Genomic DNA, 6,591 nt, shown 5'->3' on the forward strand with positions numbered 1-6,591 from the left:
TAGAGTTACCTTGGGTACTGAGAGGAAATAAATCATTTGCCCTGAAATCACAAATCCAGTTTGTGGTAGAGGATGAAATTGACCCCTGGTCCATCCAGAAACTGGATGTCAGCCCTCTATTCACTTCACCTCAAAAATATCAGGACTATGTTGAACTCCTTGGATTCTCCACATGCACGAAGGATCCAATGAATATAAATGGGCTTCATTAGTAAGAAAGACTCAGGCCAGGTAGTTTCATCTTTGATAAAATGATAGGAATTGAATTAGAAGACCTCTAAGCACCCTTTAGCTCTAATAATCAAGAACTTTTTGACCCTTCAAGGAGATTAATCTAAGCTACAATTTGGATATGATCAAGGCAGCTAGGCAGATCAGTGGATAGAGCTTCAGACCTGGAGACAGAGAAAATGAGTTCAAATCTGGCCTCAGAAAGTTACTAGCTATGAGACCCTGGACAAATCTCTTAACCTCTGTCTGCCAGTTTCCTCAACTGTAAGGGGGAGATAATAATAGTACCTCAAGGTCGTTGTAAGGATAAAAGGAAATAATACTTATAAATCACTGAGCACAGTGCCTGGCTTATAGTAGGTGTCTAATAAATGCTTGTTTTCTTCCTTCCTATGTACACTGGTGGTGGTGGTGGTGGTTGTCTTCATACTCAAAGAGGATCAAAATGACATCATGATGTCAGGATCAAAGTATATTGTGTCCACCTGTGGCTGATCAGACCACTTTGAGCTTGGAAGGCTTCAGAGGCCCCGCCACAAATTGGGCATTCAGGATAGAGATGTTTTTAAATTTGTTCATCTCACTTTTTTTTTTAAGCAATTGGGGTTAAGTAACTTGCTCAAGGTTACATGGCCAGTTATTTCTGGGTGTGGTGCTAAGTGTCTGAGCCCGGATTCGATCCCAGGTCATCCCGACTCTGGGGCCAGTGCTCTTACTTGCTGAGCCACCTAGCTGACCCTAATCTCACTTTTCTTTTGAGCTACTGCAATACTGCTTTGCTCACAGAACAAATTTCATTGATGTGGGCACACAAGGCTGAGAAGTCCTGTGCCACTGTCTCCTATGTCTCACAATCAATACCAAAGTTCTTCAGAGAGACCTTGAGAGAGTGTCCTCACATGGCTTCTTCTGACCTCCATGTGAGTGCTTGCCCTGTATGAGAGAATCACACTAGGGAAGTAAGTCATCAACTCAACTCTGAAGACCAGGATGGGCAACCCTCTGTCTCTGACCTGTATGAAGACAGGGAACCTTTCTCAGTTCTAAGTCTCTGGAAAGAAAAAGGGAAAGGGAGTGAGGGTAATGGGGGAGACTGGTATTAGGGCAGTATGATTATACTAACAGTCTTCTTCCTCCCTTCTCTCACCTCCCCTCCTCTCTTCCCCACCCCAACCCCCACAGATGAGCTGTTTCCACTAGCTAAATCACCCACCATGGGAACTTCCTGTTGGGCAAAAGACAATCAACGGTACAGCCACAATGCCTGATAAATGAGACCTGGGGTGGCCGTTTCCCAGAAGTCTCCAGAGGATCTTTACCAGCCATTAGCCCAGCCTGTCACCACAGCTGGCACCTCTTCCTCCTGCCTCCACCTCCTCCTGAATTTTCATCTTGTACCCACAGCCTGGAGCCCCTTTATTAATAGAAGGCAGAGTCAGGGCTATGCCAAGGTTATGTCTTGTGAAGCTAGATACAGGGGAAAGAACCAAAGGGCAGAAGCCCCAAGGCTGGGGGCTCTCACACTGAGCATTTCCCTTGAGAACATCCAACATTTTGTTTTTGGTATTCCCAGCAACCAGAAATGGGGCATAGTACTCAGCACATAATAGGTGTTTAATAGCTCATCATAAAACCCAATATTTTGATAGCATTTGAAGGTTTACAAAGTACTTTGCATTTTAACACTTTGAGGTAGGTACTGTCATTACCTGCATTTTACATTCAACTGCTCAGGTCTGAGGCCTGCCTGGGGAGATGACTTAACTTGCTGTAGATCACATGCAACCTAAGTGACAGAATCAGGAGCTGAACTCAAATACTCTGGCTCCAAATCCAAAACCATTTCCATTACACCTTGCTTCCTCTTAGGCAGCTAGATGGCACAGCGGATCGAGCACAAGGCCTGGAATCAGGAAGACCTGAGTTCAAATCCAGCCTCAGACCCTAGTTGTGGAATCCTGGGCAAGCCACTTGACTCTGTAGGTCTCAGTTTCCTCATCTGTAAAATGAGCCAGAGAAGGAAATGGCAAATCTCTCTAGTATCTTTGCCAAGGAAACCCCCAAAGGGGGTCATGAAGAGTTGAGTACAACTACACAAGGACAGCATACTACCTCTGGCTCACAGAATCTCAGAAAAGACCTCAGGACCCTCACTTCTAGGTGAGCAAGAATCCCTTCCACAACATGACAAGTGGCTACCCAACCTTTGCCCAAAAGGAAAGAGTTATGAAGTGTTAAAACGAGGATGAATCCTACCACCTCCCAAAATGGCCCATTCCCCTAGGAATAGCTCTGATTGTTAGGAGATGTCGGTTAACAAACCTTACTCTGCCTCTCAGTAGCATTCATCCTCTGCCCCTATTTCTGCCTTTTGCAAGTGAAATATGACTGCACCTCTTGTGAGTGACAACCCTTCAAACACTTGAACTAAGCTATCATGTTCCCCCCAAGTCTTCCCTTCTATTTTCCCAACCAATCCATAAACAACATGGTTTCTTCGCCATCTTGTTTGTTTCCTCTGCATATGCTACAGTTTTTCAATATCCTTCCTAAAATACAATCACAATACTGAAATCTGTCAGGAAAATTTAAGCTGTTGCAATAGAAAGAAAAGAACAGATAGGTAGCACAGTGGGTAGAGTGCTGGGCCTGGAGTGAGGAAGACTCACCTTCCTGAGTTCAAATCCGGCCTCAGACATTTACTAGCTAGGTGACCCTGAGCAAGTCACTTAATCCTGTTTGTCCCAGTTTTCTCATTTGTTAAATGAGCTGAAGAAGGAAATAGCAAACCACTCCAGTATCTTTGCCAAGAAAACCCCAAATGGGGTCTCCAAGAGTTGAACACAACTGAAAAAGACTGAACTAGTAGAAAGTAAGCCCCTTGAGGGCAATGTCTTGTAGAAAGAAATCAATGTCTAAAGAGCTAAGAAGTTTACAAATGGCCTTGGGAGTAATGGGGATCCACAGGAGGTCACTGAGCAGGTAGGCAACCCAACCATCCCCAACACTAGCAAAGTGCCCAGCCTGGCACATAATTGATATTTAATATATGATTAACATATAAGCATATGACAGCTAAGGTCTGGGAATGGAGATTAAGAAGGATTTGGATAACTAAATAAAAAAGATAAGGCCTAAGGGGGGCCAGGCACACAGGGGCTAAAATGCCACAACTCTCAGAAATGCAAGACTACCCAAATGAGATAATATTTGTAAAGCACTAAGTACAATGCCAGGCACATAGTAGGCAATGAATAACTGCTAGTTCCCCACCCCCTACCCCCACCACTGTCCTCCACCCCCAGGTTCCAGATCTCCCAAACAAAGCTCAGGCTAGCTCATGTTACAAAAACCAGGAGGAAAGGGAAAATTACCCAATTCCCCCTTCCACCTTTCTACACTGGTGGTTTCCACATAAAACTGGTTGCTCTTTCTGTTAACTCTCTGTCATAGAATCATAGACTTAAAGTTGAAAGAGACTTTAGAGGTCATCTAGGCAAAACTTCTCCACTTGGACTGGGAGGAAACTGAGACCCAGAGTGGGGCAGTGACTTGTCCATGATGCTGTGACTCCAAAATCCAAGGTATTTTCCAATCTACACATCACCTGAGCATCTTCTGCCTGCCCAATCTCATTCTGGGTGTAAAGGAAGAAAACTGGGGTAAGGAACAAACATAGTCATGGCCTTCGGGGAGCATAGATCATAGATTTTTAGAACTGGAAGGAACCTTAAAGGTACAAGCTAGTCATTTTATACATGAGGAAACTAAGGACAAGAAATAAGTGACTTGCCCAGAGTTATACAGCTTAGTCTCAAAGTCAGAGTTTGAACCCAAGTTTTCCTGAGTCCATGTTCTTCCATATTATCTCTTACACTATGTTGCTTCTCAATCTGATGGGGAAGATGCAGGGGAGTTTCTAGACTGATGAAGGAGAGCAGACACTCACCCAGAGGTGAGGCTGCCACACAAACACAGAGACAGAGGTCTATGAATAGAGGGCATGCAGAAGCCCTGAAAGCATAAAGGACCTAGGGGTTCCTAGAGGAAGCTAGCATTGAACAAGTTTTCCCAGAAATGGAGGAACAGGGTTTGACAGAGATATTGCCCTGGGAGGGAGCTCACCCTAGGCCTTCTTGCAGGCAGAAAGAACCGGAGTCTTGGCCTGGCTTGTCCCAGCCCAGTGTTATAAATACCAAGGCTGCCAGATAGAGCATTATTAATAGTCCACGAGGTGTTTATTGGTGAGCAACGGTCAGCAGGGGAGAGGGGGTCACAGGACACAAACAAGGTCAGCCAAACATGGAGGGGGAACCAGCCAGCTGCTTCTAGAAGCTATTCCCCACCCTCCCTTCCCATCATCCCCCTGGGGGGCTTGTCCCAAAGAGCAACTGTCCTCAGTCATGCCCTAAGCAGCCCTCCCCTCTCCTTTTCCCTGCCTCCCTCCCCAGAGCTTACCCAACCCAGTGGCTGGCTCCCTGGCCTCTAGTCCCATGACTTCGGAATGCTGACCCCTGCCACACTTTGGGTTGGGGGAGTTGGGTTAGGGAGGGACCCTCTGCTCTGGTGCTCTGAGTTGGAGGACAGAGGCAATGGTGGGGATGCGGTTTAGCACACATATAGCCTCCCCTGCTGGGGTCCAACCAGCCATTATGCAATGTTGGACCACCACCGGTAACCCTGAGTTCCTGGGAAGGGAGGAGAAAGGAGTTAAATTGGGTTGGGCCATGGGAAGCCTTAGGATCATTTTGACCTGGTTGTGTAAATCATATAAAAGTCAACATTTTTATTTCTTTCTAGCCTAGGGATTGGAAATGAGGAATACCGCCCAGTCCCCAGGCCTTCTCCACTCTCCCCTCCCCTTTAGATAGTGTTGCATGCTCTAATAATAATCATAGTTCATATCCCCATAGTACTTAGAGGTTTAAGTACGAAGTACAAGTTACTCTTACCCACATTTTACAGAGAAGAAAACTAGAAAACTCAGTCATTCAAGCTAGTCAGTCAATTAGCACTTATTAAGTGTTTACTATATGCCAGTCATTGCCTCAGAACTGGAGGTAAAGAGAAAGGCCACCAAAAAAAAAAATTAGAACCTGCCCTCAAGGAACTTACATTCTTACGGAGGAGATAACATGTAAATACATACATACAACATATATATAGAATCTGTCGTCCAACTCTTCATGACCCCATTCTGGGGTTTTTTTGGCAAAGCTACAAGAGTGGTCTGCCATTTCCTTCTCCAGCAAATTTCACAGATGAGGAAACTGAAGCAAACAGGGTGAAGTGACTTGCCCAGGGCCACACAGCTAGTAAGTGTCTGAGGCTGATTTGAGCACAAGAAGATGAGTCTTCCTGATTCCAAACCCAGTGCTCTAACCACTATGCCTTCTAGTTACCCCATGTACAGAGTAGATGGAAGGTAATTTCAGATAGTTAGGGACTAGCAGTGAGGAAGGACAGGAAAAGTCTCCTGTAGAAGGTAGGACTAAGCCGGGAAATAAAGGTTAGGAAGTAAAGCATTCCAGATATAAAGAACAGACCATACAAAGACCTGAAATCAAGAGAGGGTGTGTCCTATTCAAGGAAAATCAGATTGGCCAGGGTCTCTGGATCCTTTGCCTGGAGAGGAGCAAAGTATAAGAAAACTGGAACGGGAGGAAGGGGTCAGGTTATAAGGAGCTTCAAATGCCAAAGGAGTTTAAAATTTTATCTCAGAGGCTCATAGAGCACTGGGCTTGATATGGGCAGATTTACACTTTAGGAAAATCACCTTGGAAATTGGATGGAAGATAGATTAAAATGAGGAGAGGATGGAAGGGAGTAAAAGCAAAGCCAAGATCACATAGCTAATAAATGTCCAAGTCAGGATTCAAATCCAGATCTCAACTCTAAATTTGGTGATCTTTGCTCCAATTCGGCATAAAAGTAGTGAAACTTATCAAGGCAAGTCATCTCAACAAACATTTATTAATCCCTTACTATGTTACAGGCAGTGTGCTAAACACTGCTAAGAACAACCACTTCATACTGACCCTGTTTGAGCTCCACCAAAGGCCTCTTCCTACGATGTTCCTCCAAAGGGACTATAAAGACACAGACCCAGGCGGCTACATGGCACAGTGAATAGAGCACTGGCCCTGGAATCAGGAGGACCTGAGTTCAAATCCTCAGACACTTAACACTTACTAGCCATGTGACCTTGGGCAAGTCACTTAACCCCAATTGCCCTGCCCTCCCCCCTCCGAAAAGGAAAGAAAGGAAGGAAGGAAGGAAGGAAGGAAGGAAGGAAGGAAGGAAGGAAGGAAGGAAGAAAGAAAGAAAGAAAGAAAGAAAGAAAGAAAGAAAGAAAGAAAG

The sequence above is a fragment of the Petaurus breviceps genome, unplaced genomic scaffold (genome assembly GCF_028583685.1).
Source record: "Petaurus breviceps papuanus isolate PSGF00001 unplaced genomic scaffold, PetGlider_PUasm1.0 90701, whole genome shotgun sequence".
In the NCBI taxonomy this organism is placed as follows: Eukaryota; Metazoa; Chordata; class Mammalia; order Diprotodontia; family Petauridae; genus Petaurus; species Petaurus breviceps.